A 19,493-nucleotide genomic window follows, 5' to 3' on the forward strand; every position below is an offset into this window, starting at 1 on the left:
TAAAGCTTAATGATAAAGAGAAGGGGAGGGGGCCATTAACACCCAGTTAGTAGACTGAGCAGGCACACAGGTTACCTGATCACAATCTTTTCACAATTGTGAGATGTACTGTATTTCTACTTAAATTATAGTAGTTATTTCTAAATCCAATCCATAATAATAAAAGATGTGTATCTGTCTGTCCATCCATCCATCATCTGTCAGTCCAAGACCGTGAAGCATCTTAGCATTATTTTGTTTTTGAAACACCTTTATTAATTTTAATCTGTTTAAATACACCCATGTGGTTGAGGCCTGAAGTAACATCTTCAGCCACTAGGGCAGGTACAATTGGTTGGAGCCAGAAACTGCCTTCTGTAAAAGGTCCCTCCATCTGATTTTTGGCAATCTCCTCTCCCCGCCCCCTCATAACAGTTCACCCCATTCAGTAGGGTCTCCTGACTCTGTGTAGCATTTTCAGGGGGCTGCTGTGGGAAGGAGGGGACAGGAAAATCCACTTCCGCCAGCACAGTTGATCCAACATAATCTGCATCCCACCCATTCTGTCCAACCCCTACAACTGATCAGGTTTGCTTGAGAGCTTTCTTGTATCAAATCAAGGGCTATTCCAACCTGTGCAGAGCCAGGTTGGTTCACTAGTCTATACATATAAATTGGGACATCCACATTTTATACAGATCAATTGGCATGTCTACACCTATGGGTGTGGAGGGGCAGAGAGGGGCGATCCTGGACTTACCTACTTTTAGGATCATCATCCTCTGTCTACATGCAGCACGCGATGTCCCGGGAGGACGGCGGGCATCGTGCCCGCCATTTTGTTTATTAATTTTTTTATCAGAAAAACACAGGGGCGTTCCTGCAGAAAGGTAAATTTTAAAAAAATAAACCTTAGGGCAATATCTCGGGGAAAGGGAGGGATCATGCCTCCTCGCTCCAAGGATCCCCTGTGCATCGTGTGGACGCACAGGGATGATCCTGGGGTGATCTCTGGGATATCGCCCCATCTAGCTATGCCCAATGTCTTCTCTTTTGTTGATTTCTTGTCTCTGTTTTGGTGATGTATAAGTGGCCACCCAACTCCTTCCCCCCTCCTTTGTCTTGTATCTATTAGATTATAAGTCTGCAGGCAGCACTGGGGCCTTGGGTCACATTTTCTAAAGTTGCCAGTCACAGGTGATCCATAAATATAAAATAAAGTACATGTGACCCATGCATTTTTCTTCCCTTCTTCCACTGTCATGCCTGAGGTGTGGGGCTGATCTCAGTGATGAAATCCATGAGTACCAGTTTGGTTATCAGAAGTATGTTGCAGAAGCTCCGCAATCCATTTGTTAAGCAATGCTAGAAGGGCAAGTACACCTTTCTCCAGTATGGTACTATGGTACTTTCCGTGTACAAATTATAACTGATTCATAAACTGGAAATTAAAGTAAGGCTGCAAGAATAAGTACATTTAGGACTTCTTTCAGAGGAGATAGGTTTAGGATGGGAGCTTTCAGGTGACATATATTTCTATTTCTCTTTTAGAAATGTAGTATGTGATACAAAGTTTGTTCCTCAGGAGTGCACATTACCCCCATTTTTGTCTCTCCCAATATTTCTTTCTTTTTTTCTGGTGGCACCACTGGTTCAAAGCTTCCTTCATGGGATGTTATAGGAGAAATAGGGAGAGAAATACAAGTCACACTTCTACTTTCGCTGCCTCTTTGTAAGTACTGAACTGTTCATGCATCCTATGCATGCTTACACAGAAGCAAGTCCCACTGTGTTCAATGAAGATTTCCCCATTGGATGTGGTGGACAAAGGATGCAGCCTTACAGCATTCCAAAACAAGCCCTGTTGACTTCAGTGGGGCTCACATCCTGGAAAATCAGTATAAGATTGAAGTCTTGGGCTGCCATCTTAAGTTCAATGTACTTCCAACAGCACTGAACACAGAAAAACTCATTTGGAAGCCAGTGGCTCCAATGTCAATGGGACTGTGAATCTGCTCAGGGTTTTGGTCAGAAGTAGTCAGATTGCTAAAAGAGCTGTTCAAGGTGATGAATGGATGTTTTTAAATGGATATTGACTGTTTTTGTTTGTATTTTTTTGCTTTTTATGGTTTTAAATTTTGTATATTTCTTTTTGTCACTGTTTTTAACTTTTGTAAACCACCCAGAGAGCTTTGGCTATGGGGCGGTACATAAATGTAAATAATACTAATACTACTACTAATAATAATAATGATGAATCCACTCCCCCAAATTGCTGCTGAACCCAGTTCCCAGCAGGGATTCATACCCCCCACTGACATCAGAGCCACCAGCCTTCACTGGTGGAACGTACGTCCAAGTAAATGTGTATCGATCATGCTACTCATTACTACTTATTACCTGCTGCAATGCATTGCCCCTTAGAGGTTTGGTTTTATTGCATGCCTACCAGAATTATATGTGATACTTCAGTTCTTGTTCTTCTTGTTATTGTTTACAAAAACACCTCTGGCTTTCTATGATGTTTTATGATGTTTGTTACGGTGGTTGTTTTCCAATGGTTTCATTGATGGCATCCATTGTTTGTTCTCTTGTTGTTGCTTTCATTGTGTTATTTCTGAAAGCCACCTCAAACTGTATGAGGAAAGGCAGGGTTACAAAGAGTTTAAATGTAAAACATGTGTCCAGAGAGACTTGGCTTATCACTGAATGATTCAACTTCCTGATAAACAACAAGCCATATCGATCTAGGACAGCCTTCTCGAAACTGGTGTCCTCCAGAGGTGTTGGACTCCAAGTTCCATCACTCCCAGCCAGATGCTGGGAATGATGCAGTCCAACACATGCAGAGGACTGGCCCTACCATTAGGCAGAGTGAAGCAGTTGCCTCAGATGCTGGGAGGCAGCAGCAAGGTCTTGGAGGAAAGATCTGTGTGCCATGCGGACTGCTGTGTGCTTTCTAAGTGGAAGAGGTTATGTGATCACCAACACTGAAGGAAGCTTCAATTGCCAATTGGCTTTTGTATATGGGATGGGCAAAGGTGCCATCTTGTCTGCCTTAGGCAGCAAAATGGCTTGAGCTGCCCATGCTACATTGGGATCCATCCTGCTGTTTATTTAATAATAATAATAATAATAATAATAATAATAATAATAATAATAATTCTTACCCGCCTCTCCATTTTGATCGAGGCGGGGAACAATAAAAAATAATACATAAAAGTGAATTAAAACATAATATACATTGTTAAAAACATCCTTAAAAAATATCCTAAAACATTCTAAAAAACATCTTAAAATTCCACTGGATAGGCCTACCCAATAAAGTCCCAGTTCAGAGAAAAATATTATTCAGTGAGAAGAATGCAGACTTCTCTTTTTAATTGTGAATTTTTCTGCTTGTTGTAGTGAGATCCTTTTGGATGAGATGGCCTTTTTCTACTGAGAGGGATTTTGTACTTGCTTATAGTGTTCCAGTTCAGCATTCGCTTTCTACCTCTTTAATATACTTTCGTAACAAAATACAAGTGGTCATTCAAAGAGGCTTATTCAGAAGCAATGCTTATTCATTCACCCACAACTAGAAATAAGCAATACAAGCTCTCTCCGTTACAGAAAATGTAAGCTGGAGCAAAATACGAAAAGGCTGCCAGCTTTCAAGTGAAGTTTGAAAGCATACTGTGGGTTGCAAGAGGTATCCTTTTCTTTCATGTAAATAAATAGATCACTTTACAGCAGATTTTAGAATGGAGACATGAATGCAGCCTATTCCAGGGTAGTTTTATCAGCTCTAGAATAAAATGCAGCAAGCTGAAAAGAAAACATTACAGAATGTCCTTTTTCAAACAAAAATGGATACATAGGAGACAGGTTTATATATACACATAGTTTTGTTTTGTTTTTTAAAAAAGGGAAAGTTTACCGCTAAGATACTACATGCAAAATAGAGATAGAATCATAGAATAGTAGAGTTGGAAGGGACCTATAAGGCCATCGAGTCCAACCCCCTGCTCAATGCAGGAATCCACCCTAAACCACACCTGACAGATAGTTGTCCAGCTGCCTCTAGTGTGGGAGAGCCCACGACCTTCCTAGGTAACTGGTTCCATTGTCGTACTGCTCTAACAATCAGAAAGTTTTTCCTGATTTCCAGCTGGAATCTGGCCTCCTGTAACTTAAGCCCATAATTCCGTGTCCTGCACTCTGGGAGGATCGAGAAGAGATCCTGGCCCTCCTCTGTGTGACAACCTTTTAAGTATTTGAAGAGTGCTATCATGTCTCCCCTCAATCTTCTCTTCTCCAGGCTAAACATGCCCAGTTCTTTCAGTCTCTCTTCATGGGGCTTTATTTCCAGACCCCTGATCATCCTGGTTGCCCTCCTCTGAACACGCTCCAGCTTGTCTGCGTCCTTCTTGAATTCTGGAGCCCAGAACTGGACACAATACTCTAGATGAGGCCTAACCAGGGCCGATGATCATCTCCTAGCAAATCTTGTGACTCCTCCACAGTGTTCATATCAAATTTCCCCAACCTGCTGCCTTCCAGAGATATTGGACAGCAACTCACAGCATTCTCGGCAATGGCCATAGTGGCTGGAAATGATGTGAATTTCAGTCCAATTGCACTAGTTAAGACACCAGGTTGGGAAGGCTGGGTCTCATCATGGTGAAGGAAGGTCATAGCAAAAATCCCTTACAGAAAAGGAGTCTTTCGTACCTAAGGAAGCAAAGCAGAGCACTCCCAGAAGCCCATTGTTGTGGGCTTAGATCCAGATTTGTTCTTCTGCCAGCAGAAAGATAACATTTGTGGAATAGGACTTCCATGTCCTGTCCTCTCCCTGCACCCCTTGCAGCTGCATGCCCTGTAAATCTGATCTGGAGAGTCCCCCAATCCTGGGAGGGGGGCATGCAGAAGTTCCATTGTGCAAGTGGTATCCCTCCAAAGGAAGAAAAATGTTTCTGATTCCAACACCTGGAGATTTCTAAAGTGAAGCTTGGGAAAAATGAGAAAATTGGCCAAATTTTCAATAACCAAATCTAATGTTATACATACTGAAATTTCCAGATTTGGATCACAACATTTGACTTCGCAGAACTCATTAAAATGAACCTTAAAATGTAAGACTTGTTTACTTTTCTCAAACATTGGCGATTCCCAAATTCAATCTGGGTCTTATTATTTCCCCCTAATATCCCAACAATACACAGTTTGTTACAGCACAAATCATGTGTTGAGACCAGAATTCTGCAGAGGTTAACTCTATAACCTGGATTGTCCTGCAGGTGAAAGGAGGGGAGTAATTTTTGCTAATTCCCCTTCACTTTGCATCTTAAAAGCTGATCTAAAAGGTTGTGGGACTCTCCAGAACAGTGTGTGCAATGACACTGGGAGCTGCAGGGGAGATAGGAGAAATTGTTGAAAATTGCTGTGTTCCTCCTGCCAAGGGCATGAGACTTTCTGTTTGCAGAGGGGCGATTCTAGATCTAACCTTATGATGATACAAGTTATATTCGCAATGGAACTGCACACTGTGTGTATGATCTATCCCCACACGTGCTCAGTTCTGCATATGGGAAAGGATTTGCCTATTGAAATTCCTTTCCTTCTTTCCTCTTCCACCTGACCCTTGGATGCAAACACAAAGTAGTACATTGGTCATTATTTTTAATGGAATGCCTTCATATAGAGAGTGCAGATATTGGCAGTCCCATGTTGGGCATAAGATGGTTGGAGGTTTGGAGACTACAGGTCATGTTTAAAATAGAAGAAAAGCAAATGGATATCTTAAGTCGCTATCTAATAATAAAGCAGAAATTCATTTGAGTGTTTTTAAAACACATAATGCAGTTCTATGCCAGCTATGGATTATTTTAAAGCTATCAAGGAATAGAATAGAATAGAATAGAATAGAATAGAATAGAATAGAATAGAATAGAATAGAATATTTATTTATTTCTTACCCACCTCTCCCTCTGGATCAACACAGGGAACAACATCAAATACAAAAATAGTATAAAATACATAAAACTGATTAAAAACATATAAAACTAATACATTCTTAAAATAACAGCCAGACATCTTAAAATTCGACTAGGTAGGCCTGCTGGAAGAGATCAGTCTTTACAGCTTTTTTAAATTTGGAAAGACTGTTCAATTGGTGAATCTCTCCCGCCAGGCCATTCCACAGTCTGGGAGCAGCAGAAAAAAAGATCCTCTGGGTAACAGTTGTCAGCCTAGTTTTGGCTGACTGGAGTAAATTCTTCCCAGAGGACCTGAGTGTGTGGGGTGGATTGTACAGGAGAAGGCGTTCCCATAGGTAACCTGGACCCAAACCATGTACAACTTTAAAGGTGATAACCAACACTTTATACTTTGCTCAGAAACTAATTGGCAGCCGGTGAAGTGATTTTAAAGTTGGTACCTAGATGTACCAGTGACCAACATGGCTGTCATATTTTGAACTAATTGAAGTTTCCGGACTAGGCTGGTCACTGGTACATCTAGGTACCAACTTTAAAATCACTTCACTGGCTGCCAATTAGTTTCTGAGCAAAGTATAAAGTGATTATTATAATCACCTCTCAGTGTCTACTTTTGCAATTGGTATCTGCTTTTTTATGTTTTTGTTCTGAGGATGCCATTAACGTTATTTTTTGTGACTGTGCGGGTTCCCATCCCCACTGACTTTGCAGTCAAGGTCTTAAACGCACTTGATTCTCTGTGCAATGGGAGTTGTTTTTGGAAGAGGGGAATGTGTGTCCAAAGGGTTTATTTGCATGCTCGCTGCCATATAAATACAAAGTGACAGTGTGAAAGTGGGTTGCAGGTTGGGAATCAAAAGTGGGTCTCTGGTCTGGACAGATTGAAAGCTTAAAGGGTCTCATTATATTGTCTTTTATATTGTCTTTTATATTATGGTTTTATACTGTTGTTTTATACTTTGAATGTTTTTAATTTTTGTGAACCGCCCAGAGAGCTCCGGCTATTGGGCGGTGTAGAAATGTAATGAATAAATAAATAAAATCATTTTACCAATGCTAAGTTTATTCCATCCCAATTTTGCATCAGATTGCAATGTTTTTTATTGCAGTTTGGTGTGGCCTGTTGCAAATGTATCATTTTTCTTCATTGAATAATTATTGCGGGTTTTGTGTACACTTTTCAAGCATGCACATTTTGTACATGTTTTTTTTAATATGCACATTCTGTGTTCCCTTTTTTTGAAATGTAAATATTTTGTTCACTTTTTTGCAAACTGCTTGTAAAATTAGGAAATGTATGGATTTTGGTGGTGAACTGTGTGCTGTATGTTTAGATTCAGGAAATACAAATTTGGTAAGTTTACATTGAAATGTGAACTGAATGAAATTCTCATTCATCCCTAACTGTCACTCACCTTATCACAACCCAAGGGTTTTAAATAGACCTCAGCAGGATCTACACTACTGCTTTAAAATGGTTTATAACAGTAGTGACAACTGCTGGAGTCCAGGACACACTCCACATACCATTTTCAAGCCATTTTCAAAGTGTCATATCCTACTTGGTATAGATCTGGCCCAAGAAACGCCCCACACACATACACACACAGGAGGGACCAGAGACTTGGGGCTCATCTACACCAAGCAGGATATTCCACTATGAAAGCAGTATGAATGTGATATATAAAAGGCAGGAGCCACACTGCAGTATCTACACTACCGCTGTATAGTGGTACTGAAGTGCACTGACAACTGTTGGAGCCCATGATATATCTATACCAAGCTGGATATAAAACTATAAAAGTGGTATGAAAGGGTTATAAGGAATGTGTCAATGGGCCCCAACAGTTGCCAGTGCACTTCAATACCACTATAAAGCAGTAGTGTATGACTCCTGCCTTTTATATACCACTTTCATAGTGGAATATCCTGCTTGGAGTATATGAGCTCTTGGCTTCCAACATAATGGCAACCATAATCTCCCTATAATATCACATATCAATTAGTTCCACATAGGGATGAAGCTTGTTTGACTCACTCCCATTTTTCTCTATATTCTGTTTTTGAGTGGGAAAAGTGCACATTTCTACGCATATTTTTTTCAAAACTTTGCACTTGCTTCTCCAAACTGTGAAAATGGGTATTTTTTAAATGCCATCACAAGTTTGGGAATGTGTGGACATCCCCCCCCCACAAAAAAAGTGCTCCTGTTTGCATTTGGGAGTTTGAACAGAGCAAGTTCAGATAATTCGTGAACTAAAACAAAATTCTTATTTCATGCTTAGTTCCACAGAACAGTTGTCACTGTCTAGGAAAAACAACAACAACCCTACTCTGTTTCCAATTAAGTATAATGGGTGCTCCCTGCTTGGACTACAGGGGAGTAGATATCCTGGAGTTATAAAAGTGTAACTACTTCTTTATATGAGGTGTATAAAAAAAGCAGCCTAAAACGTAGCATTCTGTCCTTTGCCAGCACAACACTGTTTTAACCAGAGGTGTAATTAAAGCCTTAACCATTCTGAAGAGTCCCAAGCAAATAATCTCACTTCCACATTAACACATCATTTGTGCCACAGTGTATACGTCTGCATTCCCTCAAAGTTAAAAGAGCTCACTGGGTTTAAAAAAAACATACAATTGGGAAATTTTTATGGAAGTGCGGGAAAATTACAGATTTGCAGGTTTAATAGCTCCTCTTGAAACTGTTAGAGTCTGTCAAGCAAACTATTCCACCCTGCTCCCACACCTCAGAATTAATGAGTCTTGCATTACCTAGCTTGAATTGTAAAAGATCAACTTGAACTCCTCAGAAAACATTTTGCAAACCACAGGCTAAAGGAAGCTTTTTTGAAGGGTGTCAGAACTTTGAGGCAGTAGTACTGCCATGGGAGCTACCCACATCAAGATAGAGACTGGAACTGTGCTGGTCCAAGCCTCATCTGAGATCTCCAGACTAGATTGTTCACACCTTGCCCACCTTGAGAAGCTCTTGCTATCTCAAGGTTTAAGCAAACATGTTTCACCGCCCTCAATTTACCAGGGATAGACCCAATTTCATGGTCCCAGTTACTATGTGTCACTGGTCCCATTTTTACCTTTGGAGGCTACCTGATTAAAATGCTGGAACCATCAGAGATGTATAGTCATGTTATAGACCAGCCTTCCCCAACATGGCAGTCTCTAGATGTTGACAGACTTTGGAAAGTAGCATCAGATAATGGCAAAAGTTTTCCAAACAGAAAGGCAGCATTTCCAGACAGATTTGAGTCTCAGCATTTCTTTTCCGAGAAATTAAGAACTACACAGGGAACATTGGAAGCATCAGCAAAGGCCCTCCTTGGAAAGTAGATCAGTAAGGTAAAGGTGTTAGGAGGTACCGTTGTAATTTGACCTTCAGAGTGTACTACCTGAATGTGCAAAGCTGCACAGTTGGTGATGCACAAAGGGTGATAAGGAGCCATTTGGTCTAGTATCACCATCGTCGGGGTCAAACTGGAGTAGAACCCATTTCTATTTCCCTAGGATGATGAAAGGTCCCTGGCAGAACTTACATTGTATATGCTACCAAAGCACTCCTTGCATAGTTTCCCTTGTCTGGTGTGTTCTTGCAGAAGCTAATAACTTCCCCAATTATTTTATGCTTATGGAATTAGAAGAAATGGAGGAGTACAATTCATCCATATTAATCATTGGCTGGGCCTGTATTCTTGCAGCTCTGCACACATCTATTTACATTATACACCCCAGATCTCAGCCTGTCTAAAACTGTTGAAAATTATGTACATGCAGCCGATTAGCACAAGGGACAGGAGTCCTGGGTCATCAAACATCATCCAGGATACCAATTGCCACCTAACTTGTCAGATTGATGCTGGTTTTTAAGTGCAGCCATTGATGGATGGATGATCTGGGTAGGGAGAGAATATCCCCTTTTCCTCTCTCTAAGGCAGGCATAAGTTCAAATTCCACTTTCATGTCAAGTTTATGGAAAGTGCTTTTTACATACGCACAGAAGCTGCTTTCTCCCAGCCCCCACCCTTAAATCTAATGTTATGCTTCTGAATACAGAATTTACCTAAGTAAATAATTATTTTTAAACCTAAGATTTAGGCAGCATTAGGATTTGATGTTATGCTAATGTTTGACAATTACTAAATGTGGGTATCAGCCAGTATTTTTTTAAAAGTTTAATTTAAAGCAATTTGACATGGAAAGGTTATTACTTTAGTTGCCAATAAAAGCTGTACTTTTAACATAAGTGTACACTAGACCCTAGGGTATGTGACTATTATCTTTTCTGCAATTATGTGGTGTTCTACATAAATGCTAAAAAAAAAATTAGAAATATCAAAAGTACGAACTTAGATACAATATATAAAAAAAAGTTGAATAGATAAAACCAGAACGCTGGTTGACATGAATGGAAAGATAGGTTGAGGTTTCCCCCTAAAGGTAATCTTTGGAACATCATCTAGTCTTTAGTTAATAATACATGAATTCAGGTTTTAACCTTGGCAAAAATATAAGCTCTGGTCCGAACATTGTGCTTTATGTTCATAAAGGATTGAGATACTAGTGTTTCAGTCATGAAAGCATCCTAATATTTGTGATAAGTTCATCTTCTTTCAGTAGGACAATACCTTAATCTCGTCCCACTGGTTTAACTGAAGAAACAGTTTAATGAAGAGCTCTGAAGAACCTGAAAGTGTTTCTTCTATTTCATGACATTTTGGCTGGCCCTAGTAAAAGTGTTGCCCTACTGTGGATTATGGATTTTTCTTATTATTATGAACCACCATGGCATTCTCTATTTTTAATGATTCTTCTACTGGTTAACCTTCATATTCTTTCCACACCAAAAATGTTGATTTTGTTGTAATTACATGCTAAAAAGTTATTTCCTTGTATCGACACTACATAATGTTAACTTGGGCACTTCATAGACATGCATTCCACCAAAGTCTAGTCTTTTGCTATATATACTTCCTATTTCGAATACTTTGATTTGACTCTGGCTAGGGTGGCCATGTGTTCTAGGCTGATCATATGTTCTAGAATGGCCATATGTTTTACTTTACAGAGGATAACCATTTTAAATATAAAGAACCCTAAGCAGCAGTGGCCCACCATCAGTTAGCACCTAGAGGCCAGAGTGAGCAAGGCACACAGGTCCCCTGGTCACTGTCTTCCCCAGTGTGTTGAAATATATATTGCATTTCGATTTAAATTATAGCCAATATTTATACATTTGCATCTAGCATATGCAGACTTCGTATGCAAATCTGTTTCTACTTTTGTCTTCTTTTTTGGTGATGTGGTTCCTCTTCTTTGGTGATGTGGAATGGCCGCCCTACCTTGTTGATAAATAAGGCCCAAGGATGGTATGAGAAGGTCTGGGCTTCATTTTTTTTCAGGGCTTCATTGTGTAACAAGATATGCCTCCATTTGGCTCCATGTGCTTTGCTCACTGGAATCTGGCAATAAATCCACTTTCCTAGAGATCCAAAAAATTCATGACATTAGTGATGTCAGGATTTGGAAGAGGGATAGATATGGCAATATGTTGACAGGGACATTCCAAGTGAGCATAAGACTATTTTCCAGGCCACTTTGAAGTGGTAGTGAGGTTCTGGAACCTGGCCACCTTCTTATACATGTCAGGCCAATCTTTACCACACATCAAGGTTTATGATCTACAAGCCATAGTTTGGGCATTTGGGTTAAGATGCTCATTTTGAACATCAGTATGCTCACTCCTACTCAGTTCAGAAAAGTTCATGGCATTATACAACAGTTGGCATATTTTTTGTTGAAGAAGTGTATTTAAAAACTAATAATAATGAAGCACCATTGATTTCACAGGAGGATTAAATTCTATAGTCTTATGACTACAATGTGATTCATATAACAATTTTGCCCCAGATGTTTCCAGTTTTAAACTGGAGAAGTCATTATTGGACACAAAAGATTGGTTCAGTCCTCACATTCTGCTTACTCCATGGTCTTTCCACTAGGTCTGGAAAAAAATAAAATAAGGCTTTTGGTTATTATAATGCCAATTGCAAATGGTGGGTTATGTTTCAAATTAGCTGAAGTTTGTTATTTTTCCCTCTTAGGTAGGAGCTAAAACAAGCTCTTCACAAGCGGTCCAGCCACAATATACAAGTCCCCCTAGAATTACTTGGAAGAACTCCTGATGAGTTCACTCCTGTTTGTACATTAACCTTGGGATGAAAGGCCGGCCACAGTCATGTGAGAATCAAACTATGTTTTCCAAAGCATGACACAATATGATGGAAGTGTATGGGACTCATAGAAAATGGGCTTGTGAGCCCAGAAAAATAATAAAAACTTAAAGCTCTTAATGGTTCCACTTGAAGATTTACTAAGTCTTGTTGACTCCAGAGGCCAGACTGTAATGCTTGGAAGAAGGAACAGGTCAGGGAAGGAACTAGAGCCAACTGAGCTTGTGATGGGCAGTAGAAAGTGATGGACACATTGGAAAATGAGGCTGAGGCTTGGCCCCACACCCATTTCAGAATTTGCTGAGAGCTGATTAGTACCTCAGTTAAATGTTGGTCTTTTCATAGGAATGCACCTTTCATTAGATTGATTAAATATGAAATCATTAGATTGGTTAAATATGCAATTCCTGATGCCAGGCCAATGTGGTCCATAGGACATTTACAAGAGGCAATGTAAGGCCCACTGGAACAGAGTTCCTACCACTTTGAGAGATAATACCAGCCCACAAGTGGTAATCACAAGTAGGGTCGTGTGAGGAATTGCACCACTGAAAATTCCAATATGAACTAGCCACAGGTTGGATCCAGGATCTGAAAGATGAAGGGCTCCACTTATGGATTCCCCCTCCCCATTCAGCAGGGCAGGGTCTCTTGATGCTCTGTGAAGCATTTTCAGGGGAATGGAGGGCTGCCCTGGAAAGGAAGGGGGCAGGGAGGTCCATTTCCCCTGGCACAGTTGATTCAGCTTAAATCAGGATCCAACCCTCCCAAACAAATATGCAGCTCCTAAACAAATGTGCAGATTGGAAATAAGTTCTCCAACTGCTTTTGCACTGCCCAAATATTTGGACAGAGTTCATGGCTCAAAAACATATATTAAAATATGGTTTTAAACGCCTGTTTTGAGAGAAAGTAAATTTAGACATGTGCATTTTGGGAGAAAATATGTTTAGAAGTTTGCATTTGAATGCAAACCTTTGTGCTGATTTTTTAAAAAAAATTGCAGTCAAACCTTGAACTGGGAAGAACAGACTTATGAGTGAACACATACAAAAGAAATAGACTTCTTCACCCATCCCTGGTCACAAGTTATGAAAGCTGAAGAAAAAGCATGACCATGGGCTACACTCCCTGTCTCTGCATTGGGAAACTTGGCACTGCACCTAAAACAAAATGTTTCTTGAACTATAAATCAGAGCAAATAACAATGACAATATTAAAAAAGAATTAATAAAATTGTTTTTAATTTTGCAAAGACACAATGCCCTTCCCACACCTTTTACTGCATTTGCTGAAATAATTTGAATTTTAGGAGGCAAAGAACCACCTAAAGTACAGACCAACATTGACTGCCAATCCTCAGTCTAGTTATGCAAGTTAAATACCTGCCGCAAGAATTTCAAGTATTGCTTTCTTTTCTGTGGTGTGCATGTGCATATGGGTGTATTTGACATTACAGCTATTATAGAAGTATCAACAACCTTTCTTAATTACTTGAAGCAGTAAATTAGCAAAGATTCAAGTGTAACAAGATGCTTTTTATCTGTTGGCTAAATGCAGATTACACTGCTTTAATTTGGAAAGCACAAACATGATTTGTATCATGGCAATCCACAATCTGTTTACTCCACTGAAAGGAATGGGCCCATCGAGGCAAGCAGTTTTGACTAGTCCTGCAGCCAGTCTAGGCCTGCTTTTAAAATATGCAGCCCTTCTATCTACATGTTGATTTTTATGAGACAAGAGCTGTGGGCAAGTGAGTTAAAAATAGGTGCATGAAAACGATCAGCTCCCAACAGCCTTCTTAATTAATTTATTTAATTTTGAAAAAGAAATTACGGACATTTCGTTGGAAAAGCTGAACATTGGTTGGTTGGCGCACAACAGTATTGGATGTGATCAGGGCGTCTTGTGTGTTTGCCATTCTTCTGGGTATATTGAAAGAGCATGCTGATTCCCGTTCTTTCTACCACAAGCTTTGCCCTCCGTCGATGGTTAAATTGTGGCCAGTCATATGATCTGAAGCTTCAGATGCCAAGTATAGGATGGCAGCTTGCGAGTCAGTCACTTGAGCCAAACGTCCAGCCGGGATATCCGTGAGCCAACACTGCACAAGAAGTTTCAGCTTCTCAGAATGGATGAGAGGCGTGTCGACAATCCCCGTATAAACATACAGACTCTGTTATGGCTTCTTTATTTCTTTCAAATATAGCACATACTTTCAATTTAGAAACAAAGCCCATGAGTGCTCCGCATCATATGGAAACCAAACAAAGAATGCCAAAGATCCTGAGGTTGGCATTTCCTAACTTCCTTGGCTAACAGCCATCAGAAACTTCAAGCATGATTCTCCTTAAATGTCTTTTGATACAGTTTTTTAAAAGGCCGTTCTTAGTGATCATTCCTACATTTCATCACTGAATCTGTCATTTATTTTCACATTAGTGAGATATTAGTTAGCATAATGCCCCAATTGAAACATTCGCCTCAAAAAACAAGTGCGTCATCTAAATTGAAAGTGACTTGCAACCTTGGAACCAGTTACCTACAAATAGATTTTTTGGAAATGGACATAGCAATTATTCTGTTCGTTGGTACACACCGCACAAAAGATTCTACAGTATGTTTGTACACAGCTGAGCAAATATATGAAGTTCAAAGGCTAGTATTTCAAGAGGAACAGGTTTTAAAAAAACAAAACAAAAAAACCCTACATGTTAACCATGACCTTCCTGCAAAGAAAATGACAATTAGCTTTTTAGTTAATAATAATAATAATAATAAAAAAGCTTGATGAATTGCTCCAGTTTAGATATTTCCCTTGTAAAGCAACAGAAAACTAAGCAGGAAGTATTTGTAAAAGTGTCTTTATTTCCCTAAAAAATGAATGGGAACCACAGAATCCAAAGCCCAGCAAAAACATTTGGTAGGTGTTTAGGGCTTGAACAATAACCAATTTGTCATTCCTTCTCCTTAACAACATATTTGTATTTTGTAAAATGTTATAATTTTTCACCAGCCCCTGTATAAATATATTTACATAACTGTGCCTAACAAGAAATTACATTTAACTTCTCAGAAATGACAATAACTAAAACCTGAACTGCCAATTCCACTTCATTAGTGTGGTAGAAATGCATTCCAAATGTTAATAAAAATTCCAACATGCTGATAAATTAGCGCTTCTAAGGAGCATGTGACACCTTGGTTAACATATTCAACCTCAATTATATTTCTCTTCAGCACCCTGTTATCTGGAACCTTTGCTGGCAATCAGAGGTGCTGTTTTTCAGCGGCCAATTTTCTAGATAATGTAGCTTATCAACACTGTGGGTAAACTTGCCAATGAAATCAGGCTGCACTGAACCACACACGCGCTAATTGCATCTCTTTTTTATGCATATTTACAGACTGTCACTTCAAAGAAATCAGTGGCCCATTGAGGCACCCAGTTAGCTGGAAGAATTGCCTCTTGCAAATGAAAATTAGCAAACAAGCTAGTGATAAATATGAAATGAACAAAGTCTCAAAATGCCGTTTTGTTCTCAAACTTCGTCCTCATCCCAATTTATACTTCCAAAGAAATAGGTTTTACAAACACATTGAATTATGGGAGTGAGATCATCCTTCCCAGACTTTTGTTTTAAAAGCAAGTTGGTTTATGTTATTATCTGACGGATGGGATTCAGATTTCCCCCTCTTACCCATTTACTATATATTTCTAACTGGGGTACCTTTTCACCCTTCTTGTTTTTTCAGACTGAAACTGACAACAAACACCATAGCTATTCATGTATAATAATGCACAAGGACAACATGGTTGACCTCTGGCACTATTCTACATTCAAAAGTTACATTATAATCACAACATTATTTTCCCCAAGCATTTTCCTCCACCACCTCCTGGATGCTTGCTGAAAAAACAAACCAACTTTCATTTTCTAAAACAACATCAATAGACTTCAATTACTGTTACTTTAAATCCATTTTCATATACAGCACCCTACACCTCCCCCCATATGCACATTGTATGAAATGATACTGAGCTTGGATAATGCCACTACTACTACCACCACTACCGCCACCACTAGAAGTATTTTCTTACAGTGTGCTAAGTACTGTATAGTGTACAGGTACAAGATCCAAAGAAGTGCTTTACTATTGTTTTATCTTACTTTTAACAGACTTTTTTGACTATTAAAGTGCTGATCCCAGCTCTTGAAGCATTTACTGGTCTGGTTCTCACAATCAAACAGCCCGCTGTGGCTTATGTAAGACACGGTGGGCTGCAGCACATGTGTGCGGTCATTTTAAATATTCAAGCTGCTGTCCCGACTGGTCATGTCATTCAAACCCAGGCAGCAGGGGTTCTGCAAGGATTAAACTACCCTTGCAAAACCCATGGCTTGTTCTAGGATTACGTGGGAGTTATTGAACATTGGCACAACCCTCACTGCTTGGATTCAGACAATATGATAAGCCATGGCTGCAGCTTGAATATTCAAAAACCTCCCGGCATGCCCCAGCACGCCCTGCAACCTACTGTGGCTTAAACAAGCCATAATAGGCAGCAGTGATTATGTGAACTGGGGCACTGTGAATCTCTGCTTGCAATTTTTATTGAAAAATGTTAGCAAGGCATGACTATGTGCTTGCTGTACCAGGTTTCATTTTCCCATAACTACGTATTCTTGTTTTATATTGGGCAACATCTCTGGCTTTGGTAATTATTTGACCCAGATCAAGTTATCGATTCAATTATCAATTGTGCAATAGATAGATACAATTTCCCCATTCCCTTTTTAATGACAAAAGATCATTAAAATAAAGAGGCTTATTTCAATGTTCCAGTGAGAGAGATCCCTATGCACATGTGCTGTAGCATGTGTGCACATGTGTCTGCGTGTCTTCTCAAGACAATTGTCTGAATAACTAGCAGAGTTTGGGGCAGAAAAGGGTAGAGAACAATCTTAGTTCCCTCCCTTAAAGGTTACCGTTACTAGGAGGGACTTTTGTGATAAGGCATTTAAAGTGCTCATCAGCTCTCAAATGGGGGTGAGAAGAAGAAGGAATGAACTCTTCAACTCCATCACCTGACTGTCCGCTTTCCTGTGCTCTCTCCAATTTAGCTAGCTAAAGCAAGACAACCTGATTTCAGAAACCCTGGTGAGCAAACCACCCTCACCATACAGCAATCCTAAGGATCGTAGCAGCGAATGCCTCCAGGTTCAGGATGTTTCAGGGAAGTAAAGACAAAAATGGATATTTCTGAATTAAATATACTATACCCACATTATAGAGCATTATAGAGCCGCATATTACAATTTAGGTCATCCTGGTAATTATGTCAGGGCTGGGGAGGGGAGAGGAGGGAAGAGAAATCAGAGATTTATTTTTAAGGCAGCATAATTTGGTGTGGTTCTTTCTCCCTTTTTTAAATAAATAAAAACAAGGAAAATAATAGAACAAAGCACACAGTTGCAAACAGTTCTATAAATATTAGTCATGCCCCAATACGGCACATCTACTGGGAGAGGCTCTGTGCCAAGATGGGCAATTTAATGCTGGAGATGGAAAAACCCTTTTAGGCAAATTTTAGTTGGCTCTTAAACATTCTGAACAGTGACAAGTGCCAAGGCATTAATTCCCTGCCTCATCTGGAAAGCAATGCTGTTGCATGACAATGGCTTATCAAACTGTAGGTTCCTTAACATGAGGTGCGGAACGGACATTTTGCTTCTAACTCACAGGACGATTTAGACTCAAGTAGCCCAAGACAATCCCCACTTCATGACGCTGTGTATGTGCTGCTGCTGCTGTTTTTAAATATGCCACTTGTAGTATATTCCACTGAAACTGCTATGGTGAGTGCTTTCATATCCCAAAATGTGTGTGTGGGGGGGAGGGAGGGGGGATTCCATCTGTGTATAAGTTGATTTCTTTCAGATGAGTTATTAATTTGAATGATTTGAGTACACTTCATTTACTCAGGAAGTGTTTAATCAGTAAAATCCACTTAATTGGGACATCTCCCAAGAAACTAGATACAAGCCCAGAGATATTTAAGAGCAACTGCTGTTGCTTAATGGAGACAGTAATGCTGGTTAATTGGGATGCCTTTAAGTGATAGAATGGTGCTTAGTTCTTCCCCCTGGTGTACTTTGATGCCAATTCCATCTATGTATAAAACTGCGTTTGCCTCCTCAATGTTGAGATTTATCCTCCATTGAGATCTTGTTAGCATTCTAGATACCTTGCAGCTTTTCTTTGTCTAGATTAGGTGCACCGGACATTTTCATATGATTGAATTTCATTTGGATGTTCCTATGGAATGATCATGGCGAGCAATAGGAAGCAAACCTGACAGATGATGGAACTCTGAGGTGCTCCATATCTGAATGCTTATAAGCACACAGAAGCTGTTTTGTTTGCAGAATTACAGGATGTGCTACCAAGCAAATATGGCAGCAGTCCCAGACGACTGATCAGAAGGGCAGTTTTGATCACCAACTCCACTTTTGCAAGCTCCAGCTCACAATCTGTGCACACGCTACACCATGGGTCACATGTGCACATACCTCCATCCAGCTCACAAGTCCAACCTTCTCTCAGATGGTCTAATTGCCCACCCTCGCCCCCACAACATCTCTTTCTGAAGTCACTCCAGTACCAATTCCCTCTTCTGGAGACTTTGGGCAGTATCCAGCGATGTTGTTCTGCTAATGCAAATTATATTGAGCTAATGTAAGAGACTTATAGCGTCAACACCAATACCATTAGTTGCATGATGGGATTCCTTGGAAACCCCATCATGAAAGCTAATGTCATTGACGTTGTGCTAGGGGTCCCTTATGCTGGTACAATGTAATTTGTCTTATGATGTACACCTTATGCTGTATAAATCATATACGCTTTCCTCTTAATGGGTCTAGCCAATTGCGTTTCTGTCCCCCACCATTATTTCATCAATCTAACATAGTGTGAGGATATTGGGGTCTCTGTGATGTTTTATGCATGAATGGAAACAAAATGTTCATGTACAAAAATGCATTAGCTAACATTTCAATACTGAAATAAATCTACCCATTAGATATTACTAAAAAAAAGTCTTGGGCATCTACATAGTGATAAATGTTGATTATCTTGTAAAAATACAGTTCAGGGAGTTTGTACATTCCTTCTAAAGCTCCATCATTCCTTCCTCTAAAATGTAACTCATAAGGAACAGTATATGAAGCCTCTCGTCTTCATTTTGTAATACAAAGCTGTGAAAGTTTCACCAACG

At 39.7% G+C, this 19,493-nt stretch overlaps 1 pseudogene; it reads right to left on the reverse strand.

The window, feature by feature from the left end:
* Positions 1–14,174: 14,174 nt before the first annotated feature.
* Positions 14,175–19,493, reverse strand: part of LOC134395459 (uncharacterized) — a 40,554-nt pseudogene continuing 35,235 nt past the window's right edge.

Source organism: Elgaria multicarinata, chromosome 3, assembly GCF_023053635.1.
Source record: "Elgaria multicarinata webbii isolate HBS135686 ecotype San Diego chromosome 3, rElgMul1.1.pri, whole genome shotgun sequence".
Lineage (NCBI taxonomy): Eukaryota > Metazoa > Chordata > Lepidosauria > Squamata > Anguidae > Elgaria > Elgaria multicarinata.